Source organism: Protopterus annectens, chromosome 3.part0 (genome assembly GCF_019279795.1).
Source record: "Protopterus annectens isolate FY-2018-M chromosome 3.part0, PAN1.0, whole genome shotgun sequence".
Lineage (NCBI taxonomy): Eukaryota > Metazoa > Chordata > Ceratodontiformes > Protopteridae > Protopterus > Protopterus annectens.
In genome coordinates, this window is record NC_056731.1 from 870,609,452 (window position 1) to 870,637,045 (window position 27,594).

Sequence of the window (27,594 nt, forward strand, 5' to 3'; positions counted from 1 at the left end):
ATGGCTCTGGCACCAGTTGTCTGTTTCTATGAGGCCCTTTTGGAGGATGCTTGTGTCGGCTGGAGAGTCGATTGTGGCGCCCAGTTTGCAGTCATCTGCGAACTTAATCAGCCACAGTCCTTCTGTGTTGGCCTGTACCTCCGAGAAATATATACCAAACAAGAGAGGTCCCAGGACTGAGCCTTGGGGGACGCCACTTGTAACTGGTTTGGAGTCTGACATGGCTCCAGCAATTCTAACCATGTGGGTTCTGTCCTTGAGCCAGTTTGCAACCCATCTAGTGACATAGGGGTTTATATTTAAGCTGGTGAGCTTATCTATAATGCCCGAGTGGGGTATTGTATCGAAGGCTTTTGCGAGGTCCAAGTAGGCTGTGTGGACCACCTTCCCCTCGTCAATGGCCTTGGTGACTGTTTCAAAGAAATCAACCAGGTTTAAGAGGCAGGATCTGCCCTTAACAAAGCCGAACTGGGTAGGATCCAGTGTCTGTAGGTCCCCAATATCTTTATTTATGAGGTCCATGATGATCCTTTCCATAGCTTTGCAGACCAAGTTAGTCAGGCTTATGGGGCGATAGTTTCCAGGATCTGTTGAGGCACCACCTTTGTGGAGAGGGACCACTGTTGCTGTACGCCACTCTTTGGGTACATATCCTGTAGTAAGGCTGAGATTGAACAGTAGTTTTATGTTTGGGTTTAGCTCTTCTTGGAGTTCATGTAGGATGCAGCCCGGGACACCGTCTGGTCCCATTGATGCTGTGCTTTTTGCTTTGGAGAGGGCAGCTCTTACCTGAGCATCTGAGATGTTAGGGGGGGGCAGCACTCTGCTAGGATAAATATTTGCCCTTTTGGTGGGAGGGGAGAAGTTTGCGCTGAACCTGTCAGCTAGGATGTTGGCAATGTCTGTGGGTTCGGTGTATTTTTTGTCATTTTGGACTAATTCTGAGCATATCTGGGAATTCCCACCCAGGTTCCTAACATAACTAAAGAAAGCCTTGTGATTATCCTTAGTGTCCTGTGCAATTTTTCTCTCGAAGCTGGCCTTAGACGATTTTATGAGTGCCCATAGTTTTTGGCTAATTCTAATCAGAGATGCCTTCCCTTTTTGGGATTTTTCTCTATCATGTAGTAGCTTCCTCCTTCTATTGTATAGTTTGTTTATGGATGGGGTCCACCAGACAGGACGTCTGCCTTTGGAGGATTGGGTCTTGGTTTTATTTGGGATTGCATGATCCATGCATTCCTGAAGGTGTTCATAGAATGCATTTATAAAGGATTCTGCGGTCTGGGCCATATTTTTCACAGGCCCAGGGGCTTTGAAGGATTCCACCTCGGTTTTGAGGAGTGTGAAATTTGCTTTAGAGAAGGTTTTCACTGTGGTTCTCAGGGCAGGGGGTGGAGTCAGGATGTGAATATCCAGTGAGATTAGTTTATGGTCTGATCTTACCAGTGAGGGATACACTTCTGGTCTGGAGCATAGAGTCCCCATGTTGGTGATGATCAGGTCCAGTATGTTTTCCCCTCTTGTGGGAGTGGTAACAAGTTGTTCCATAGCATTTGAGTTTATAAATTCTAGGAACCTTTGGGCTAGGGTGTTGGAGCTAGAGTAATGCTCCCAGTCTATGTTTGGGTAGTTGAAGTCACCCAATATAATGGTGTTTGGAGAGACCTTCATATTTTCCAGTGTTCTCAGGAAGGCCGAGTGGAGTTCCTGGGTTTGGGAGGGTGGTCTGTAGCAGGCTATAAACTGGAAGGCAGTTTTACCCACTGTTAGTTGCACATGGATAGTCTCTGATGCTTCGTGCTGTGCCACCAACCTGGAGGTGTGGGTATCTTTGACGAATATTGATACTCCCCCTCCTTTTGTAGTACGGTCCAAGTTTTGGGGCTGAAAAGCATGGTATGAGGTATAACCTGGTAGTGCTGGGGTGCTCTCGGGAGCCTTGAACCAGGTTTCTGTTACTGTACAGATATCGATGTTCTCCATGCTAAGGAGAGTTTCGTGTGCATGCATCTTGAGGTTTAGACTTCTGGCATTGAGTAGCATTACTCTTAGTTTCTTATCCCTTGTGATACCTATGGAGGTGGGTTTGTCGTTTGAGCCTTGCCTAAAAAAGGCACTATGGGGGTAGCAAGAGCCTTTGCCAATATCCAAAAGCCCAGGGGTGACAGGTGCAAGCCATCCCTAGCAAAGCATCGTGGCTTGTCGAGCATGTCATCCCAGGCTGACAGGTATTGGATCCCCTTTGAATGACACCAATACTTAAGCTAATTGTTGAAATTGATCATCTTGTCTTCATATTGTGGCATCATTCTTGGTGAGGGTAAGATGCTACTCAAGGTCAGGGTCATACCGGCCTGGGCTACATGCTCAGAGAGCTCCTCTATGTCTCTTTTCATGTAGTCCAGGGAGGTACGTCTCAGGTCATTCACACCAGCATGGACAATGAGTGAGTCATATTTGTACTTGCCTTGAAGTGACCTGAGTGCTTGTGTTATGTGACGGATCCTAGCGCCCGACAAGCAGCTCACCGTGACCTTTTCCTTGTTCAGCCTGGTGAGCGGGACGTCAGTGTGCCTGACGATAGAGTCACCTATTACAAGTGTATCAGGTGTGTTGTTTAGCTTTAAGGGCTGTGACTGTTCGGCACACTGGCTTTGTGAGCTATGTGTTGCATGAGTTTTGTTTTGGGGTAGCGGTTGCTTGGGTGTCTGCTTTGGAGGTCTCTGCTGCTTAGGCAGATTTTTATTTAGTGCCTCCGAGTATGTTTTTGTGTGTTTATGTGTTTGGTTTGCTGTCGTGGTAGGTCTATGTGAGATTGGAATTGTAGTGAGTGTGGTTTCCTTCTCCTCCTGACTGTTTTTTCCAGTACTGAGTTGAGAGAACTTAGCCTCCAGTATGGCTATATGGTTGCATCTCTCACATGTGTTGGAATTTGTTGGGAGGAGGAGAGGGTTGTCTGTGTACATGAGGCAGTTGTAACATTGCCTCAAGATTCCGAGATTCACCAGCTGGACTGGAGAGGAGATTGACAACTGACCTTTGGACATGCTAGAATAGTATTGGGAATTCCTTTATAATTGAAAAAAGGCCAGTGGGGAACGAGGTACTCAAGGGGAGTTTGTGAAGGTGTAGTGCTTTTAATATTTTAGTGCTGACTTATATAATTGCTTTAGTGAGCAAGTGCCAGGTAACTTAAATGCAATGTGTTTCAGGTAACTTAAATGCAAAAACGACAAACAGTAACTTTCTTGCAAGTGAAACAAGGAAATAAGTACAGTAAGCAATGCAGATATCATTAGGGATCCACAGAAGTGCTGAAAAGCCGCGTTTTAGGTGGAATTAGCGTTTCAGGGAAATAACAAGCAAACAAACAAGCAGCATACAAATAAAGCTAGATTCAGCAGGCCTGGATCTAGTCTATGCTACAACAAACAAGGTGCACCAATTTCAGTAAGAAACAGTTCAAATATGCAGGCACTATAAGCCTTTAACCAAAAATTCCCAGCTCAGAAGGGCAGAGTCCAGCCTCTCCTCCCACAAGAGTGCAGACCACAAACCTTCTTAATGTAAAATAACTGGCCTGAAGCCCAAGTGCTTAAACCAGAACTAATACACTTTTAGAATAACAGACACTGAGCCCACAATCAGCAGTTCACAACTTAGAAGGATGTAAGCTATCCGTCCTGCCACCACAGTGCAGGCCACAAACCTTCCTAATGTAAAACAACTGGTCTGAAGCCCAAGTGCTTAATCTAAAAGACTTAGAATGATAGCTACACTTTAATCAAGTTACTACCAAGCAGTAATAAATACAATTGAATACTTTAAAGAATGCCTGGATTAGTGCTCAAGTTATACAAAGCTAGATTCAGCAGGCCTGGATCTAGTCTATGCTACAGCAAACAAGGTGTACCAATTTCAGTAAGAAGCAGTTCAAATATGCAGGCACTATAAGCCTTTAACCAGAAATTCCAAGCTCAGAAGGGCAGAGTCCAGCCCCTCCTCCCACAAGAGTGCAGACCACGAACCCTTTTAATGTAAAATAACTGGCCTGAAGCCCAAGTGCTTAAACCAGAATTAATACACTTTTAGAATAACAGACACTGAGCCCCCAATCAGCAGTTCCCAACTTAGAAGGATGTAAGCTACCTGTTCTGCCACTACAGTGCAAACTACAAACCTTCTTAATGTAAAACAACTGGCGTGAAGCCCAAGTGCTTAAAAGCCCAAGTGCTTAAACCAGAATTAATACACTTTTAGAATAACAGACACTGAGCCCTCAATCAGCAGTTCCCAACTTAGAAGGATGTAAGCTACCTGTCCTGCCACCACATTGCAGGCCACAAACCTTCCTAATGTAAAACAACTAAGTGCTTAATCCAAAAGACTTAGAATGATAGCTACACTTTAATCAAGTTACTACCAAGCAGTAATAAATACAATTGAATACTTTAAAGAATGCCTGGATTAGTGCTCAGGTTATACAAACAAAGCTAGATTCAGCAGGCCTGGATCTAGTCTATGCTACAGCAAACAAGGTGTAAAGCAAATCTTGTTGTGCAGCAAATCTGGTTATTTTGTGATAGGTTGATTCGAGTTTGCTAAGTAAGGTGGAGTTAAGATTTGTGAGTATTTGGGAGCAGTATGTTAGGCATGGCAAAAGATAAGCATGGGTGATTGTGGTTCTAGATTCAGGGGTTAACATTTTTTTATTTCTGTAGAGCAGTCCTAGTTTTTGATGGGTTTTCCTGATACAGTTATTTATATGGAGGTCGAATTTTACCTGCTCATCAATGGTTACACCAAGGAGTTTAGTACTAGAGTCAGCAACTATGAGAGTGTGATTTAGTGATTTTATTTGAAAAGTAGATTTGATATGAGTAACAGTTCTGGGGAGAAAGAGTAATAGTTTTTTTGGGGGGGGGGATTAAGGATGAGCTGATTATTACTGAGCCAGGTTTCAACAGAGTTGAAAGAAGACTGGGTAGCTGTTAGAAGTTCAGAGGGTGAGTTAGCAATGGTGATAACTGTGGAGTTGTTTGCATATTGGACTAATGAGGATTGTGGACAAGAGGAGTAGAGCGAGTTGGTGAAGATATTGAAATGTAGTGGTCCAAGGATGGATTCTTGGGGAACACACATTTTCACTGGAAGGGGAGATGATAGTGAGGAGTGCTACTGACTGCTGTCAGTCAATGAGATAGCTGGAGAACCATGCTATTGTTGTAGTAGAGAAGTTGAGATTAGAGAGTTTATTCAGTAGCAGAGGATGTGAGACAGTGTCGAAGGATTTTGAGCGGTCAAGGAATAAGCATGAGATAAGTTTATGATTATCTCTAGCTCTAGAAATGGTGTTGAGAAAGGAAAGTAGACCTGTAGTGGTACTACGTTTGGGTTGGAAACCATGTTGGGTCGGAGTGAGGAGTGTGCCCTGTATAAGATATTGCATTACTTGTGTATGTATACATTTTTCTAAGACTTTAGACAGAGGGGAGAGGATAGCTATTGGTCTGAAGTTTGAGAGTTCTGTGGAACTGCCACCTTTGTGAATAGGTATGGTGTAGAATTGTTTCCAGATAGCAGGTACTTTAGCTTCAGAGATAGAACGGTTCATTAAATAGATACTGGCAAAGCAATAGAGAGAGCAGCTCTCTGAAGAAAGTAAGATGAGATACTGTCAACAGAAACAGAGCATGGTTTTAGTTTGAAAAGAAGGGTTTTGATGTAAGCAGTAGGTACTGCTTTAAGGAAAAAAAAGTTTGCAGAGTTGGCTGTGGATGGAGGTTCCAAGCAATCTGAAACATTGTTACTCAAGTATTTTAGATTAGGATTGTAAAGTTTGGCTATTGACTGAATGAAATAGGCATTGAAGGAGTTAGTCTCTTTGGGAGATTTGTCAGGAGATGGATTAGGTGACCAGGATGAAGTATTTGGTTTATGGCATTCCAGAATTTTTTTGGATCTGATTTTAGGACAGCTGCAGGGTTATAGTTGAAGTCTTTTTTTATCTTTATCAATAATTTTTTTTGTCTTATTTCTCAGTTCTATATACTTCTGCAGATCTGCTGGTAGTTTAGTTTGGGTCCAAGTTTTCCACGCTCGGTCTCTGGCTCTCATGAGAGTGTAAGTATTCTTAGATAGCCAAGGGGATATAGTAGTTTTTATCCTTATTTTCCATAATGGGGCTACTGAGTTTAAGATGTTTAGGAAGGGTGAGTTAAAAGCTTAAACTGCTTCATCAAGTGGGAGGTGGGTGAGGGAGTTCTAATTTATTCCAAGTAAGAGATTATTAAAGGTTTCTGTGTTGAATTTGGATAATTTACGACAAGTTATGTATCTATAAGGTTTAGATAAGTGTGAGGTATGTCCAAGTACCTTTATAGGAGAGTGGTCACTCAGGGAGTCAGAGAGTGTTTCAGGACTATGGTATTTATTGGGATTTGAGACAAAAATCCAGTCAATGAGTGTACTGGTAGAATGAGTGTTATTGGTATAAATAGGCTGGGAGATAAGTTGTGAAAAGCCATATAGATTTATATGGTATGTTGAGTTAGGACTGGTAAGTGTTTCCCAATTTATGTTCACGTTCCCAAGGAGGATGATTTCATTAGGGATGTTTTGGGAGTGGTAGGAGAGAATGCTTTCCAATAAGAGAATGTTGTCCCCTAGTGGAATGTAGATAGATACGACAGTAATAGTAGTATAGTCATTGAGCTTAAGTTTTGCTACCAGTAATTCTGCAGGAGAAAAGGAAGGTATAGACAGCTTTGGGTATGTAAAAGCGAGGATGTTGGAGTATACAATTGCAATCCCTCCTCCTTTTTTATTAGGGCGATCAAGGTGTATTATATTATATTATATCCAGAAGGGAGTATGTCCTTATCTAGGTTTTGTGGTTTAAGCCATGTTTCTAGGTTCATAGGTTCATAGGTAGGTACTAGGCTATCTGCCCGAGGGCATTTATAAGCCTAGCCAGAGTGTGTCGGATTTCGCCACACCATTGATTAATTAACTGAGCCTCTGTCAAGCAGAGTCAATGAAGTGATCCCAGGGGTGTATTTTCTGTTACCCATCCACTCGCCAAGGCTTCTCTTGAAGAGTGCTAGTGAGGGGCTCTGCCTAATGTAGTTAAGAATTTTGTTCCAAATCATGGGGAGTCTCTGTGACAGGAATCTATCCCTCCAGCATGTTCTATTTATTGTTGTGGCAAGGTTTAGCTTACTAGAGCGCATGATTCCCAGTGACTTGGATTTCTTTAGGTGGAGCATGCCCATCAATTCTGAGTTGGACATGGCTTTGTAGGTCAGGCAGAGATCACCTCTGAGTAAGCAATATGTCACTGAGTACAGCTGGAGTTTTTTCAGTTGGGCTGCATAAGACATATGTTTGAGGCCAGTAATCCTCTTGGTGAGGTGCTATTGTGTTTTTTCCAGCTGTTGGAAGTGTCTTGTGAGGTACATCCCAAATGGTGCATTGTATTCTATGATGTGTCTGATGAGTGATGAGTAGAGGGCCGCTATAACCTCTTTATTTCTAGATGCGAACCCCTTAGTAATTATATGGGCCACATAGAAGGATTTCCTAACTACTTTGGCAATATGATTGTCAAAGGAGAGATTACTATCTACCTGGGTCCCCAGATCTCTTATTACCTCTTCTGTATTAAGGGGGGTGCCACCTATGTGGTAATTCGTGGGTGTTTTTTTTCCCAAATGGGATGACTATGCATTTTTTGGCATTTAGCTTGAGGCCATGACTTTGATACCAGGTGTCTGTCTCAGTAAGGCCTTTTTGAAGGACATCCATGTCAGCCAGAGAGTTGATTATGGCTCCCAGTTTGCAGTCATCGGCGAACTTGGTTAGCCATAGTCCTCCTGTGTTTGCCTATACTTCTGAGAAATATATGCCGAACACTAGGGGTCCCAGAACCGAGCCTTGTGGGACACCACTTGTGACTGGTTTAGAGTCGGACCTGGAGCCCACTATTTTTACTTTGTGAGTTCTGTCTGTAAGCCAGTTGGCAACCCATCTTGTAACGTAGGGGTTTATGTTCAGGCTGGTGAGTTTTTCTATAATACCCGAGTGAGGAATGGTGTCGAACGTCTTGGCAAGATCAAGGTAGGCTGTGTGAACCACCTTTCCCTCGTCTATGGCTTTGGTGACTGTCTCGAAGAAGTCAACCAGGTTTAGCAGGCATGATCTGCCCTTAACAATGCCAAAATGGGTCAGGTCAAGTGTTTGGAGGTTCCCAATGTCTTTGTTAATGAGTTCCATGATGATGCGCTCCCTAGCCTTGTAGACCAGGCTAGTCATGCTTATGGGGCAATAGTTACCAGGGTCAGTTGTGGCCCCTCCTTTGTGGAGTGGAATAACCATTGCTGTGTGCCATTCTATGGGCATGTAGCCTGTGGAGAGGCTGAGGTTGAACAGTGTGTTTAGGCGGGGGGGGTTAGTTCATTCTGTAGTTCGTGCAAGACACAGCCTGGCACACCATCTGGCCCCATTGATGCTGTGTTTTTGGCTTTTGAAAGGGCTGTTTTCACCTGTGCTTCTGTGATTTCTGGGACACTACACTTTTCCAGTTTTGTTGTGGGCCCTTTTGAAGGTGAGAGGGAGGTGAAGTTTGCACTGAATCTATCTGCCAGGATGTTGGCAATATCAGTAGGTTCAGTATATTTTGTGCTATTTTACACTAGCTCAGAGCATATCTGTGAGTTGCCACTTGGATTCTTGACATAGCTAAAGAAGGTTTTGTGGTTATCTTTCGAATCCTTGGCTATTTTTCTTTCAAAGTTAGCCTTGGATGATTTTATGAGGGACCTTAGTTTCTTACTGATACTGATCAGGGATGTCTTCCCTTCTTGGGATTTGCTTTTTTTCTGAACTAGTTTCACCTTCTGTTGTATACCCTGTTTATGGCAGGGGTCCACCAGACTGGTTTCCTTCTCCTAGGGGAGTGAGTCTTGGTTTTGCTAGGGATGGCATGATCTATGCATCCTTGTAGGTGCTCATAGAGTGCAATTGTAAAGGATTCTGCATCTTGGGCAGTGTTATCCTTTAGCGTGGGGGTTGTGAAACTTACCACCTCTGCCTTAAGTAAGGTGAAGTTTGCTTTAGAAAAGTTTTTCACTGTGGTTTCCTTTGTTGGGGGTAGTGGTGGGGTGTGGAAATTCAGGGTGATTAGTTTATGGTCTGATCTAACCAGTGATGGGTTGACCTCCGGTACGGAACACCTGTCACCCATGTTGGTGATGACCAGGTCCAATATGTTGTGGCCTCTGGTAGGGGAGTTTACCAGCTGATCCAGGGCATTTGAGTTGATAAATTCCAGGAAGTGCTGAGCCTGGGAGTTTGTACTCAAATAGTTTTCCCAGTTAATGGTAGGGTAATTGAAATCACCCAATATCAGCGTGTTTGGTAGGGCTTCATGTTTTCCAGTGTCTCCAGAAAGGTGGAGTGGTGGTCCTGGGTCATGGAGGGTGATCTGTAGCAGGCCACAATTTGCACTGCAGATTTGCCCGATGTTAGTTGCACATGGATGATCTCAGAGGTATCATGTTGTGCCACTAACCTGGAGGTGTGGGTATCCTTGATGAATATGGATACATCCCCTCCTTTTGTGTTTTGGTCTGTGTTCTGTGGCCGAAATGTGTGGTATGAGTTGTAGCCCAGTAGTGCTGGAATGCTCTCTGGAGCCTTGAACCAGGTTTCAGTTACTTCACAGATGTCAACGTTCTCCATACTTAGAAGTGCTTTGAGTGCATGCATTTTGAGATTTAAACTCCTGGCATTGAGTAGCATAACCCTCATTTTTTTACTTGTGCTGTTTATGGTAATCAGGGACCTAGGGACCCAGGTTGACAGTAACCTCTCATTTGACACTCACATTGCCAAAGTGGTTAGGAAGACCTTCTATATTGCCCACCTTATCATGAAGGGTTTCACATCTAGATCAAGAGAGGTCATTGTGCCCCTGTACTCTTCTCTTATCAGGCCAATGATTGAGTATAATGCCCCATTTGGGATGTATCTCACCCGACACCTGCAGCAGTTGGAAAGACCCCAAAAGTTCCTCACCAAGAGGATAAAGGGTCTTAAACATATGTCATATGCTGCCCGACTGAAAAAACTCCAGCTCTATTCAGTTGCATACCGCCTACTCAGAGGTGATCTGTGCCTGACGTACAAGGCCATGTCCAATCCTGAATTAATGGACATGCTCCACCTCAGAAAATCCAAATCCATCAGAGCCACAAGATCAAGTGACCTAAACCTCAACACAGAAATAAATAGAACATGCTGGAGGGACAGATTCATAACCCAGAGGCTCCCTACACTCTGGAACAGAATCCCAGTCCATGTTAGGCAGAGCCCCTCACTGACTCTATTCAAGAGAAATCTCGATGAGTGGATGGGAGATCGTAGGTTTACCCCGGGGGTCATCTCTGTGTCACTACTAGACAGAGGCATAGTAAACTAAACCCTAAAAGGGCATAGTATTCTCATCCTAAGGGGTGGTGTAAGCCACATACACTCTGGCTAGGCTTATAAATGCCCTAGGGCAGATAGCCTAGTACGAACCTATGAACCTATGAACCTATGGTGGTGGGTTTGAATTTTGAGCCTTGCCTAAAAAAGGCACTATGGGGGTAGCAAGAGTCTTGGCCAGTATTTGAAAGGCAAGGGGTGACAGGTGCAAGCTGTCTCTTGTGAAGCAACATGGCGTGTCAAGCATGTCATCCCAAGCTGACAGTCACTGGATCCCCTTTGAATGACACCAGAAGCTTAGCCAGTTGTTGAAACTGATAATTATTTCTTTATACTGAGGTATCATTCTTGGTGAGGGCAGGATGCTACTCAGGGTCAGGGTCATACCAGACTGGGCTACATGATCAGAGAGCTCTTCCATGTCTCTTTTCATGTAGTCCAGGAAGGTACGTCTGTAAGGGAAATAATGTCTGGGTTTTGAGCAGATATCCATATTTTAAGCTTTACTTGCCATTTTGACTATCCTGATGCATTGTATCTTTATTGTCTGACTTTACAGACTCAAGTATTTTTAGTTTAATATTATCAGCAAGTCTTTCATTTTCGTCTTTCACCTTAGTAACCGACACAATTCTAAAATGTTTATTTTATAACTTTTACATATTTTTAAGAAATGATTCTATTCACCACAACTTCTACAAAGCTAATTAAATGCTGTACATTTCTTTATTCTGTACCTATAGATGCAGCTAGTACAAAGGGGTTGACTTTTATTTGTACCATGCTTCCTGTGTATCTCACAGTTTTCATTCAACACTTTTACTGTTATGGTGGATTTTCATTTTAGGCTTAAGTTTCAATCTATATTTGAATTACAATTTATTTTTCATGCTTCCTTTTCTTATTGTTTGACTTTTTTCATTTAATTATTTTATCTTTGTTTTTCTAACTTTACTTGCTGTATACGCATCCGAAGCTTTAGATTAACTCAGGTCTCCTTCTAAAAAGTCTGTCCTTTGTCTGATCATTTCTTAAACCACAGACTATTTTGTATCTTATGTGTGAATTATTTAACTCTCCAAATTTGCATTCCTTGGCTTGATTCAACAGATCACTAACTTAAGCATCTATAGTTTCTACAGAGTCCTGCTCTCTTATGAGGAATACATGGAAAATAATTGGAAATGTTTTCAAATCTCATAGTAATTGCTGCCTCCCCTTTGCTAATACAATATTTTATATTTCTCTTTTTCTTGAATGGTGCAAATATTAAATACCTTCAAGATATCTTCCCTTGTATTATGCAGAAACGTGGCACAATGCACCTTTTCAGGCTTCTTGGCTGTTTCATTCAAATTTATAAACAAAGCAGATCTCTGTATCCAGAAATCATATTTTAAATTGCCTTGTAGCAAGAGAATTCTTGGAGGTCGCATCTAGGCCATTTTGACTTCGAAAGAATGAAATATTCTGAAGGCTTCTTAATAATTATTCATTTTATAAGCATAATGGTGATTTTACTTCAAAAATGCATTGTATCACAAATTATATTCCTATAATAAACAACTTGAACACAAACGTTTTTGCTTTTGATAATATGTAATATTGCTAATATATTTTAAGATGCTCAATAGAGACTTAAACAATTTGGATGTGCGGCCAGCCTCCACAAGATTTTGACTTTGAATGCCTTCTTGAAAAAGGTTCACTAGATTACATACCTTTTTATGTGGGATGTCCAATATTTTAGCATATGTACTCAGTTATGCTACAATACATGTACATACACATACTACATACATATACTGTTCTGGAAAGTGAGACTTGCAATAGCTCAAAAGACATGGACTACAAGAGCTGGAATGGAGGGCATGTGTGGGGAAGTGTAGGAGGAAAACTAGTACAGAGACCAGCAGAAAAGTAACAAAAATGGTGAGGGCAGCAAATGCTAAAGTTGAAAAAGAATTAGCAAATGGTATCAAGAAGGGAAACAAGAAATGTTTAGATATGTGGCAGAAAGAAGAAAGGGAAGGAGGGAGGGACAGAACTGACCAGGCTGAACAAACATGGGAATGAGATCACCGGAGACTGGGTAAAAAGCAGACATACTGAATTAATACTTTACTTCAGTCTTCAAAAAAAAAAAAAAAAAAGCAAGAGGAGGCTAGAAGAAGGCAGATCAAGATGGGAGGCACCAGCAGACAGATAAAAGAAGGGAGAGGGATAAGGTTCAGAGAAAAATGGCTGCTGTTTGTTTGTGTCTTTCGGCTTTTCCCGGTTAGGGGTCGCCACAGCGGAACTCCGGTCCGCTAATGATTGGCAGTAGATTTTTACGTACTGGCTTGCCGGGCCTAATGCACAACCTTCAATGAAGGAACACCCATTCACGCATGTTGCTACACAGAAGACGCTCTATCTGAGAATCGAACGGGCAATGTCTAACTGTGAGGCGACAACGCTACCGCAGCATTACCACAGCAGTGAAATAAATCATAAAAACTAGATGAGCTGCCTCCCTGTGTCTCAGTAATTTGGTCAGTATGTTTTCAGACCTCCTAATGGAAATACTAAAAAAAATAGCTACTGTGGAAGTTCTAGGGAAATTGATGACAGCAGTTGTAGTATCCTTGTACAAGGGGGAGACAAAAAAACTGGGGAACTTCAGGTCTGCTAGCTTAGCAGCAGCAGCAGTAAAAGTCATAGAGAAAATTGTGAGAGGAAGGCTGCTGCTTTCAGTACCTGTTTTAATTGTGTTAAATTTTGGTTTGAGTTTGCTTTATGTATTGACCTGATATGTATATACAATAAAGTGTGTTTTGCTTACTTGATTCCATAGCAATGATTTTTCCATTTTAAAATCTAAATGCAGAAAAAAGAAAGAATGTTTCAAAGCTGTCAGATAAGATAATGTCTGAGTTAAGTACTTTTTGTGCTGCAAACCTATTTTTGTTTCATAAATTCACAGCTTTTATTTGAATGTTTTAATTGATTATTCTATACTATCTATGTTATTCTATACTATTATATAGAGTAAATGATTACTTAATTACTACTATGTGTAATTGCTCAAGTACTGATTGAAGACACCTGACTAAGATATCCCCATAACAAGAATAAGAAACCTAATAATGGAGACAGAAATAAACGAGTCAGTCCAGAATGACCTAGGAAAAAATAAGCAGTCAGACTCATTCTACAAAAGTGTTTAAACAATCATTAATGCTGGAACAGGAGATAAAGATTAAGAATCAGGTCAGGAATAGAGGTAGGTAATGTAAGGATAGACAGTAAAGGGAAAAGATTGATGAGAAAAAGAAAAATTGCTCAAATATCTGGATAGATATCAACAGCAAAATACAGAGCACAGTGACAGCGAGGAATATCGATTCAGAAGTTTATAGGAAAATACTGAGCTATCAGTCTGCCGACTATTAAAAGTCTAGCCAAAGACTAGAGGGCAGCATCAAACCCTGTACCTTGTGGATGTGAGGTAATGACTTTAACCATTATGCCAAGCCTTTCAAAAAAGCCATGCAGATAACTACCAGGCTAGCTGTTTTTGTGGGCTATTTTAAGCCTAGTCGATATTCCATAAAGGTGAGAGTCAAACCCTATACCTTGTAATTGTGATTGAAATACCTTAAACATTACCTTCAAATCCATCATTTCTTATCTTCTCTGTTCTCATTCCCTTTATGAGACATCTTCTGTATTTGTCAGGCCATCATATGATGGCATATAACCACGAAGGTACTATCCAAAACACTGATGCTTTTGTCCCTAGTAGGTGAACTTTTGTCAGTTCTATTTTGTCAAGGACGTAAGCAAGAAAAATGTAACCCTCAGTAGTTAATTTTTTGAAATATAGTAATATCATTGACTTCTACTTCATCATTCTGGTTCCCACCATTTGAATGTTTACATATCTAGCAATTTAGACACATTCTCAAACATACAAAGATTTAGCAGTGCCATGCACTTTCCATTCCATTTCATTTGCAGAGCTTACCATGAACTCTTGTAAGATTGCATTTATTGAGATAACGTGCTTTTGCCTGTGATGATCAGCAGGCTTTTTAACAATGGATAATAACATTGCTATGTGTTAATATTTTCATCAAATGTGCAATTTTCTTTCTATGCATCTTATCCTAAATAATAACAGTAAACAAAATGCAAAGTTTGTCTTGAAAGATGACATATCAGTTAGTATATAAAATCATAATTCATGCCAGAGTTAATAATTTTATCAGTACTTTTAACTAGGAAGTATCACAGAGACTGACAGAATTCGGCAAAGTGCATGTTTTCAAGGCACTGGATACTAGCTCAAAGCTTTCAATATTTCCAATAATTTGATCTTAAATCTACAGCAGAGACACCCCAGCACAGAGTCCCAGTCATCATTTGTTAACTATAATTTGTATACTCTAAAGAAGACTTTTGTATTATCACTTTCGATTAAGACAAAATCTTACTCATGTCTTTTATGTGGTAGGATCATAAGGTGTGTGCTGAAAACATGGAGTAAAAAAAACATATAGCATATCTTAAAATATGCATTATGTTGAAGGTTGAGAGATTATTTTAATGAATGATACAGAGAGCAGTTTATTTTACATTTCTTATTTTGAATGTCATAATATAAATATGAAGAAGGCAGATGTTTACAAACACAATTTGAAACTTAGGACTATTAAGATAATGCTTGAAGATAATATATATCTGCTATTTAACCCCCCACTGAATGCATAAGTTGTGATAATTTCAAATCCTTACCTCCTTACTGCATGGAAGAGTAGTTTTTGTTTCCAATCCCTACATATTCTGTGACCATACAGTTTTAGAACATATATTGCAAATTATTAAATAATCTTAATTTAAGATTTCTATTTCTCTGCTTCAGAAGCTTTGTCATATTTGTCCCCATTTAGGCAATACTATAAAAAAATCTTTGTAATATTTATTCATGATTAGATATGTTATATAAATGCTAAGAATGTTATCACAGGTCTTTTATAGTTGATATTATCTTATTTTGCAGTTAGTTGAACATTACAGCTGCAAGACTCATGGTCTCCTAAGGGTACTTAAAGATGTCTGTGTTTCACCAAAGACATCTCAAAGTCTCGAGATTAGCAGTTTTTCAAAATATAGATCTGTATTGCTGTATAAGTTAAAGGAAGATATGAGACTAATTAGAAATAATGATTTCATTTGAAATGATTAACAGTACATTTTTTTCATAATTTATAAAAACCTTACCATAGACTTTGCAATGTATAATGCTTATAAAAAAGGCTCCTCCAATCTGATAATTCAAATTTTTCTTTCAGATGTAAACTATGTAAATGGCTGAAGGTTTCCACAGCTGCCAACTTTGCAGCATCGATGTTCTCAGCCTGACCACATGCCACACAACCTTGCTTTGATTAGTGGCAGAGTCATTGCAGAAGTCAGTTGAGATGCTTGTTTGCTGATACCACCTTGTCTGTGTTGAGGTGAAGGTGTTGGTAGAGCCCTAGCGCAAGAGTTATACACACTGAAAAATGTAATACAATAGTACTTGAAATAGGAGAACAATAAGTGTTATTTTGCCTAAGAATGTGCAAACAGTTTATCTTCAAATGCTTTGTGCAAAAGTGAGCACTCACACTTACTCCAGCAAGCATGGCATTGCACTGTGTTGTCCAACCAATGGGCGGGAGGGGGGTTGTTATCATTATCCAGAAAATCTATTAAGTGTCATTAGCTAACAGTTATGGTCCAGCATCCTATACCAGTGCCATAGCCCAATAAGATGTATGGGGCTGGATGGTCGTATATATAAGCGGGAGACAGAAAAAGTATTAAAATATGTTTCTGTAACTGTATTTAATGTAGCTGGAAAAGGTATTTTCATTTTGTCGGAAGTGGTATGAGCAGAGAGAGAGAAATGATTGCTTTAGAAAGTCTTTTAAAAACTTCACAACTCATTGGGAATATCTAATCATCTAATCATATCATGGCTGCACTAGATAAAGCAGCTGTTGCCAGTCTTGAAGGCACTGAAAAATAGCGGTGACTCTTGTCAGTGGTATATGATGCCATGTGTTTACATCTAATGCAATGATATTTGCCTGTTACTTGGACTATTTCAGTAATTTATTCTGTAGCAGTTATTTTTATTCCAGTATTCATAAGTACATATCTGTCATCTGTGCATTCTTTAACTTTTCTTTTAGGGAAACAATTTCAGATGACTATGAAGATGAAGGGGGAGAAATGAGAAGTAAGGGACAAAATAAAGATGAAGAATAGAAAGCATTTAGTTAAATAAGAAAAAAAATGAAGAGAAATTGACAAAGAAGACGATAGCTCAAAGATAAATGAGACATCTTCCATATAAGAAACAATGAAAGAAAACAGCATATTCAGTCTGGGGTAGTAGCTGGGAACAAGTAGAAAATGTTTGGAACTGAGAATTATCACCAATATTTGACAGTACAGGGAAGGAATGAGATAGGAGTTTTGTGTCTGCAAGAGAGAAACCCTGGTCAGTGGGTGGAATACAAAGAAAGAAAACATGCCCACAATGGGAAACATTAAATAAATGGATAAAACAGTACACTGGAGAGGTAAAAACAGCACTTGTAGAAGAGAGTCTTCTTTCAGAAGATTTGCAATAATGTTTGAGAAATGAAATACTAAACATGATGTTACTTAAAGAGCTAATAGTTAATTTTATTTTTTAAACAAGAAACATCTTTATTAAATTATCACATATGACATAGGCAATCATACATTTATATAAATGAAAACAGACCATATTGACATAGTTTTAGATGCAAACATTATACATCACAAACCATACTGACATAATTGTATTTACAAATATTATATATCACTTATAATCTATCTAGCCACTGTCATTCCCACATTACATAGCTAATTCAAATCCTGCTTTTAAACCTTGTTCCTCCTCTGCAGGAATTGTTCTATCAATTCCCATATTGTCTATGTAATTTGCTCCTACCCTTTTCTAAAGATCCCAATTCTAGTTATTTTAGCTCTGTTACAATATTTACTACTTCTAGTAAAAGTTGGTTTAAACTTTGATATCCATTTTCTAGTAATTGTTTTCTTGGCAGCCACCATAATTAGATTTAGAAAGACCTTACTATGTCTAGGCAATTCCGATTCTGTATCGTAGCTGAAAAAAATAATTTCCTTAGTTACACCAGTTTGCTCACTAATTATTTCTGACAGAGCAGTCTGCAGGGAATCTTCAAAGTCTGCCAACTCATTACACTCCCAGAAAATGTGTTCCTAATTACCTCTTTCTTCCCCATCACACCTCTAATATTTACTGTCTACCAGAGGTAAAATTCTTTGAAGTCTACCTGGGGTATAAAAATACCTATGTAAATACTTCCAAGCAAAGATCCTAAATCTTCTAGACTATGTTGCATATTTGGCAGACATACATATATCAACCCATTGTTTTGTTGTGAATTGCTTATCCAGTCTCCAGACCCGATCCTTTCTAACCTCCTATGATTGATTCTTATAGTAATCATGCAGTGTTTTGTATGCTCTGTTAATTATTCCTTTCCTGCTCAAGGTTCTAAGTTAATTTTAGAGGAGACATCTGAAGTATGAAATGGTAAGAATATTAAAGCTATTAAATGAGATAAGAATGGTTAAGAATAATCGGGACAGCCACTTTGTCAGTAATTATATTGAAGAGGAGATGGAAGAAAATACTGAAACAGAAATAGCGGAAAAGAAAAAATGAAGAGAATTAAGAAAGATTAAAGCAGGGTGAAAATGAATCATGAGTTTAATAGGCAGAAATGAAACTGAAACTAATGAAAATGCAAGAATGGAAAATGCAAACAAATGATTAAAGTGGTAGAAACAGGACAAGGAAATTAAAATGGAAGGAAGTTAGCATTAGACAAAAGAAAACGAATAGCAAAAATCAAGATAAAATGATGTCAACATGAAGGGGTTTCTCCCTCATCAGAAGAGCTCCCTAGGATCCATAAAGAATTTGATTAAAATTAGAGAGGAGGTAATACTCCTGTTTAATTAACAAAACTATGGTTCATAAAGATCATCTCTAAAGAAGTATAGTAAATAGACAAACAATAGTTTGCATTTTTTATGAGAACTTAGTCTGTCTAAGAGCAAATACTCTTCAAAATGAAGATATAGATAGTCCAAGAAGAATAGAAATTGGTAATTCAAAATTGGAGGTAGTCCTATATTCAATAAAGTTATGCCTTTCTCATATATTTTCAATAGCTACAACTATGCTCTTACCAGTGTTGTTTCTTTATGGAGAACCTCTAACAGAACACCCATAATGGTGTAAGATGAGTTGAGAAAGATGACAGAAGAAATGTGAATGATGTGAGACAAAAAGGAACTCTTATTGGAAGAAAGTGTACTTTTGTCAAAAGGAAAGGGATTAAATGGAACATTTTTGCAGTGGCAGAAATTATCATTTTCTTCATTTCAGATACATCGATGCCAATCACATGATACGTTTTATTTTCTCTCACTACTCCAGTTTGAATAGTGTCTATTTTAATGATTTAATATTGCAATTGGGTGGCAATGTGATGCAGTGAGTGACACTGTTACTTCACAGCAAGAGGTTCTCCAGTTTAATTCATAGTTGGGGTGCCTTCTCTGAGAAGTCTGCATGACCCCTGTGTTCATGTGAGTTTTCTCAGGTACTCCAGCTTCACTTGCCTTTCAACACATAAAAACACATAACAGGCAGATTTGTAAAGTTGAATTCTTCCTATGTGAATGTGGTATGTGTGACCAGAAGACAGACCTAGCAATCTACTTCCATTTCCTACTACTTGGTAAAATCCGTGGATGACAGCCACTCTTCACGTGTTTGCTGTAGGATTCAAGCACAATTTGTAAGCATGGAGGAATGGATCTTGCAGTTAATAGCAGGCAAGCACTATTATTTCCCCTAGTGAGCAAATAAATGAAGTATGTATTTTCATAATGATTAACTGCACTTTAGCCATCCTTTCAATTTTGTGGAAGATTTTCTTTAATTTTTGGCTCAGAGTGGTAATGATGCAACTGCATTATGCTCTGAAACTGCAGAAAATCTGTTTGAAAATTTGAAATCCTTACTCAAAACATTGGGCTGCATTTCACTTTGAGTGGATTTAATGAGAAGCCTGAGCAATTCAAATCTGACATTTTTCTTCATATTACAGTTAATGAAGCCATACAGGTTTTCAATACTATTGTAGGTTATTGAGGGAACAAACAGGTTGGCAGAATGAAACCCAAATTAAAGACATATTTTGGACCAGCAAATAGCCTATCCTATGCCAAAAATGTACTTTTATCATTTATTTTATGAGACTGCAGAAGCAACTATTGATAAATAAGTGACTAATTTGAGATACAAGAAGCATGATTGTGAATATGAAGAACTGCTGTTATAAAAATATGTAGAATTGTTTATGGCATATATATTAACTATATAAGGTGCAGCCTGTTGAGAGAATCACCCCTAATTCTTGAAAAAAAGTGAGTGATGTGTATTGAAAGAGTGAACTTTTGGATGTGCAGTCAAAAGCACTTACTAATGGCATGGAAATATATAATATTGACATTGAAAATGAGAACAGGCAACAATCTAAACAGAAAGACTAATATAATAAATAATAAAAATTAAGAGGGATACACATGACAAGAAAACAAATCGTTTAAGATGGTATTTAGCAACAAACGATAGCAAGGGACAATGCTAAATGTAAGCATTCTGACAGTAAACAAGAATAGATTGATATATTAGGCTACAGTGTGAAAACATGCTTTAAAAGAAAAAAGTCACAAAAACAGGAAGTTATGAAATTGGCAATGAGAAGAAATATTGACAATGGCCTAAATTTCCATATATTTTCTGCTTCATCAAAACAGATATTCAGAACATATGTACACTTTCCATTCTGAACTCTACTCCATTGAAGAGCCTTTTCTTTACCTTATTCAATACCCCAGCATTACTTGTTTTATATTAAAAATGTTTTTTTCAGTCTACAAATCTCATATTTCCCACCAGTCCTCAGATACAGGGAAGGAAGGGGAGAGAGACAGAGAGACAGAGAGAGAGAGAGAGAGAGAGAGAGAGAGAGAAACTTGAATGACTCTAGCACTTGTCTGTTGAGGAAAAATAGAGAAAAAGCACCTGGCTAGGTAGCATAAAAAGGGATAAATTCTGACTACAGCAGAGGTGACCCCAGTTGAAGCAGAAGCCTGGGTGCTGAAAGAGGCCGGGGAGGGTTGGGAGCAAGTAGATGATGACATCTTGCTCATCCTGGCGGATGGGACTGGTGGCTTTAGTTAGCCAATCATCACCATGCATGGAGGTACCAAAAAAGCCAGGAATGAGGATGCCAGCCTGGTAATTCCAAGCGTTGACAGTAGCTCTCATTAGCATTGGGTAGAAACAGGTACTTGCAGCACAGGAAGGTATAGCATGCCCTGCAGTAATGCAGCTACTTGCGCTAATTTCAGCCACCAGGAGCAATGTTTAGAGCCTTAATAGAAATGCTGTCATTGTTGGGATTTCAGTGAGGGCAGAAACAGCCTCTTTGGCTGTCTAGATGATGACCCTCTCCACCCAGTTCTTATCCACTTCCATGGTAGGGATATGTAATAAGTAATATGTAAATGAGCCTGATAGCCAACTGGCACAGAGACAAAAAACACATGGAAAAATAAAAGCAAAGTATAAAGACAATGGAAAAAGTTTCATTATTCTATTTCAGTTTCACTATATATCTCTGAAAGTAAGCAGAGAAAATTGTATTAGGAGGCAAAAATCAATATTTTACCAAGAGAAACAATCTCATTTCATTTCTAATCCCCAAAAAATTCTGGTCAGAAATAAACAATATCTTAGGCAGGCAAATTACAACTCTGCATCTTTCTCCCATCAAAGCTGATGACTTCCAGGCCATATTTTCAAGAAACATTCCTTTTTCTCTTACTTATAATGACACCATTTCCCCTGATAATTTCATATTTGCATCCTATTGAAAGAAGATCTCCCTTAAGCAAACGGAGAAAAAATTTTAGAGACTCTCCCTGACCACAGCAGACTTGGAGATGATAATCTGTTTCTCTGACTACACTACAGCATTGATGTGTGCTATCCATTAGTAAGGTTCCATTTTGAGATAGGAGGATCTCCAAGTTGTGAATTTTTTTGTTAAATATTATTCTACTTAAAACTTCAGGGATTGTTAAGAGATACATTTACAAGTAAAGCTCTAGGATTATGGTGCACAACACCACAAGTTCAATTGGTTATTGGACAACTTGCACATATACTTGTGAGGGTCTACATATTAAGGGTGATATAAGTACTTTCAATGCATGTACTGAAGCACTGTGAAAACAGTTTGATTGACTTTTGACTACTTAAAAATGCTGAACAGCTTTTTAAAAGTGTAGCGTGATATACAGCAAATGAAATGGCATAAAGCATATGGTGAGAGATAATGACTGACCAAGAGTAAATGGCCAGAGACCAAGAGTAGTACAGGTGTAAGTAGATGCAGCTGTTCAGCAAATAATGGCCACAAAATGAACTATTTAGAAAGGTGATATAATGCCATGCTTCACTTTAGCCATTGTTGCTATACTTAAGTAAATAGTAGTTTGCAACTGTGGATATTATGGAATGACATGAAAGAGTTTTTCTTAATTATTTATTTTAAAGGGACCAGCTAGGGAGGACAGGGGAAAAAGAAAAATGGTTGGAATTTAACTAAGACTACAGACTGAACTGAACCTAGACACTGAGAGCTTGTTTGAAGTGTGATGATAATAAGTGACAGAAGGTTATTTATGTCATCCTTATAGTGTACATACACATCACAAGAAGATGGCTGCAGTTTGGTCCATAAAAGAGTTTTGTGATACAATATTGAGCACATATCTAAGCGGGGTGTGCCATCTATAAAAGAAAGAAGGTTGACCTTTCAGTAACACTGAAAAGTACAAGTAAAGTAAAACACTGTGGTAATCAAGCAACAACTTAAGATTTGGTAACATCATATGAGGAAAAGATAGAAAGATTTGGATGAGAATTTAACCAGTAATTGTTTCAGTATAAACAGCACAGGAATATGTTGACATAAAAGTAACATGCTGGGCAGAATGAAGATAGTATTGATTAAATGTAGGTGTCCATCCAGCCTCAATATAGTGTTTATGTTGTTTTATTGCAAAATCAGATTGCAAAAAAGGGCTGCTGTCTTTTCTACTCTATTGTCAACAACAGAGCAGTTATGTGACCAAAAATAACTGACTGCAAAGCCAGCTTTTGTATAAAATTTGCACAATATAGATTTACCCAACAGTATATATATTCATCACTTTGTGTATGCAATTGTGTAATACAGGTATCCTGCAAGCATCTAGTGGTTTACTGAATTAATAATTAAAATCACTGTCATGCCATGTGTCCTCATTTATTAAAGCATGTTACCGCAAAAACCCTTTTGCAGAACTGTACTCTAAAATTACTCCTGGAACACTGTTTCCAGTCCACTTATACCACATCCTGTACTGCACTGTTTTTTCCTTCACTCAAACCTAGAGAAAATATCAGGTAAATGTTGATTACATTATTCTTCTGTCAAAGTTGAGTCACTCTCAAAAAAAAAAAAAAAAAAAAAAGCTATCCCCCACTTACCCTTTACATCCCTGTATGCTTACTATGTGTCTCAGGCCCCACTTATTGTGTTAATGTCTATGGATGACAGAAAAACTGGAAAATGTGTGGGATGGTGCTCTTATTGTTGAGTTTTACGTGGAAGGACATTCAACGTTTATAAAAGCACTTAATGTGCTGCTCCCTTTTAGCACAGATCTTTTAGGATCCTTGACACAACAGGTAGCACACTTGCTTTTGGTGCAGAATGCTGTGAGTTCTGTTCTGACACCCAATAGATTGATTACTGACACTGCAATGTAGTGTAAGAGGGGGGTGCTGCACTCTTGAGTATGCCATCCTTTGGATGAGACATTAAACTGTCGCCCCCATCTGCTTGAGTTGGTGGTAGCTCAGGTAGATGTAAAAGATCCCATTGCACCCATCAATAAGAGTAACAGAAGTTCCCCAAAACCCTGGCCAAATTTCCTCTAGTAGTATAAATTCCACCTTGGGTCTCCACTGAACAGAGCCTACTAGCCTAGCTGGACTAACCCAGTCAACAATGATAAAAAAACTAGATACAATAGAGCGCCTCACGTCTTCAGTCATTTGTTATCTTTTTATAACTGCTGCTTTTATAAGTTGGTGACTAGTCTGCACTGATTGTATGCTCGGTTTCCTTCCTCCCACCCCACTCTTTGTTCTCACTACCTCATCTGCCACATTCATATCTTGGTCTTCTCTTACTCTGCCTTTGCTGGGCCTCCTGTCCTTGCTAGGACTCCGGTTTCTCCTCACCACTGGCAAAGCTTGGCCTTCCTGCTGTCTCTCGTTTGCTTGCTATATGACAGATATGTGATATAATAGTTTTCTTCTTCTTCTTCTAAACATCATACAAAGTTATTTGTCACTATGTCAGCAGAATGACTAGAACAAGTGAGCATGTCAAGTTTCCTCATAGGCATTAAAATTGAACTTATAAATGTTTGTACTGCAGCTGAGATGAACTGGACTTTATTCTTTCGTGAAACCACTTCCAGATCACATAGGTTAAGTACATGTGACTGATTTTAAAATGCTCAGTATATTCTGCCACTAACTCACCAAGCATCAAAAGACTGACAGCTAGGATTTAAAACATACTAAAGAAGTGACTGCATACATTTCAACATATAATCTTAGGAAAACACATGGTATTTTATTCATGAAAATGTTTGCTATTATATAACTTACACCTTACAGCTCTATACCTTTTGTATTCATTTTTAACATATTCAGCTTTGGTATTAATGTTATCAAACTTTAGTCATGGATATATATAGGTATAGATATAGAAAGGTAGATATCTGTTTGAGCTAGTATTTTCTCTACAAACCAGAGTTCACGGAACATGTAGATCCACACAGCAGACGTCCTGGACTGTCCATCCACTAGTTGATCTATAACAAGATGTAACCAATATTGCTTGAAAGAAACATGATAATGTACCCTGGAAACCCAGAAGCATGACTAGATTTTGTAACCTCCAAAGGGGTGTTACTCATGGGCAGACACCCAAAACCAGACACTATGATATCTGATACAGCTCTGAGAAGGAAACCCACTACTGTTACTTGTATCTCTACATATGTTGGCTACACCTGCTGTTTTGTCATCTAAAATGGAAGAGGTTATCAAAACTTTGGTGACGGCAACAGCAAGAACTGGGGAATCACCTAGGACGAATGGAAAATGACCACACAGCTTCTACTTCAGCTACCAATCAGCAAGTGCAAAATTTGGCTACTAGTACCAGACAGATGTTACTTATTGTCGGGAGAAGATGTTATACTCACAGTATAGCCATTGAGAAACATTTGTCAGTTTGTAACAACAAGCTGTTACAGCATAACAAAAACAGATAGCTTGCATAACCAATCAGCTACCTGAAAAACTAAGAATTAGTCCATCATTGGAGGAATTCAAAAATATGATAATATTGAAGCCTATCTTGTGATCCTTTAGAAACATACAACAAAAGAGAACTGGCCTTCAAATGAATAGGTCAGAATTTATTTCACACATATTACTGGTAACTCTCTGAAAGCTTAAATGGATATGGAATGTAGAGATGCACATGACTACTTAAAATTGAAAAAGGAAGTTTTAGTCAGACCAGATGCTTTACCAGATGCACAGACAGACATATTTAATAATTGGACATTCACCATAGACAAGTCAGTAAGGTCTAAAATGGCTGATTTGAAATGCATACTGAGACTGTGGTTAGAACCTGATATGAATTGAGTAGAAGCATTTTTAGACATCTTAACAGTGAATAGATTTAAGAGGGGCCTACATAATTTGAAAAATGTGGGTTTCAGAATGATGCACAAACCTGTTAACTGCTAGTAGCCTGTTTGGTATTATTTGAATGTAGCAAGGACTGCTGACATGCTCTCACAGAAGTATGTGTCTATGCTCGTAAGCAAACAAAAGAAGTACTCATCGGTGTCTGCCAGCAAACAGAAAGCTTTGCTGTCTCAACTAATTTGCTTTGTATGTTTTAAGAGAGGACACATAATGAAGTATTGTACAGTTTATGGTAATGTTATTGTGCCAGTAAAGTCTAAAACAATTAGTCATCCAGCTGTTAAGCAACATGGATCTGAAGGGGAACCAATGGAATCTGGTCAGCTGTGTGCTTAGCCTCTAGAAGTGCATAATCTGCCTTTTGCCATTATGCTAATACCAGACTTATTAAATGTACTATCTGTGTGCATAGAAAGGAATTGAAAAGATCATTAGCAAAATTTTTGTATAAGCATAATACTACTGGCAACAAGATAATTAAAGTAATGTCTGTACACATAGGCAGGAAAGAGTATCCTATATGAAATCAAATGCAGTAGAATAACAAACAATTCTAGCAAGAGTACTACACAATAGTTTTAGTGAATAATCTAACACATGATGTAACAACTGGGAAGGATCTTCCCAGTTCAAAGAGCTGTAGAAATGGGTTAGGGGAGTGAAACTTACCTTTAAGGTGAGAGGGATTTCTGGAGAGGGGTCCCCAGCAACATTGAGTGTAAGAAGACATCACTGGAAATCTGGCGCTACTATCCTGTGAATAAAAGTTGGATGAAGAGTGTTTTACTTGTGAAGATTGCTTTTCCTGCATGGGATGCTGTTGTGACTTTGTCCAACCTGTGAAAGTTTAACTGTTTGTACTGTGAAGGTGCTGAAGGGAAACACCTGTGAGCCTTGGACATTTTTGGGACAGCTTTGAGACACTGTTTGAGAATATTGTGTTAAATGGATTCTGAATTGTTATTTTCAACAAACCTGTAGGTAATGTTGAAGAAACTCTTTTTGTTAAAGTTTTCTGTTGCTACTTGCGCCTGTGTGTGTGTGTGTGTGTGTGTGTGTTTCTGTGTATCTGTCTGTGTAGAGAGAAATGCTTTTTAGGGCAGTCACACTCCCTCCAATTGAAATGCTCCACTTTGGCAAGACTGCTGATGTCATCCACCTAGAAATACATCTCTGGGATAGTTATAGCCCAGTAATCTCTGTAGCGTGTGCCATAACTGCGTACTGCTGTAGTGTGATAAAATAGTTATGTAGGCGTTCTAATCCCAGACTTGGCAAGTTTGTGTGTGTGTGTCTGTCTGTCTTGGTCTGTGTAGAGAGCAATGCTTTTTAGGGTAGTCATACACCCTACAATTTAAATGCTCTACTTTGGTAAGGCTGCTGATGTATTCCATCTAGAAATACATCTCTGGGAAGGTTGTAGCCCAGTAATCTCCGTAGCATGTGCCATAACTGCGTACTGCTGTAGTGTGATAAAATAGGTAGGACTTCTAATCCCAGACTTGGCAAGTGTGTGTGTGTGTGTGTATATAACTTCAAAATGTTTTTGATAGACCAGTTTTTGTTGTTCTTGTTCATTTGATTTTTATGAGTATATGACTAAATATCATATACTCATGTGGGTCTACTACCGTAGATCAAATTACACTATTTTGCAATACGATAGTGGTGTCCCACTAATGCGAAAGTGCACTTTCACGAAAGTCACTAGAGCAAACAAAGGGTTAGGGCTTGGGTTATGGATAGTGGATAGCTAGTAGGGCTATCCACTATCCTTAGCCCAAGCCCTAACCCTAAGGTCCGTGACTACTGCACCACAGTACAGGAAATAGGTCCATAACTACTGCTCAATGGAGGAAATACAGTTTCCTGCACTGTGGTGTGGTAGTCATGGACCTTAGGGTTAGGGCTTGGGTTAAGGATAGTGGATAGCCCTACTAGCTATCCACTATCCATAACCCAAGCCCTAACCCTTTGTTTGCTCTAGTGACTTTCGTGAAAGTGCACTTTCGTTGAAGTGCACTTTTGCGTTAGTGGGATACTACTATCGTACTTTGAAA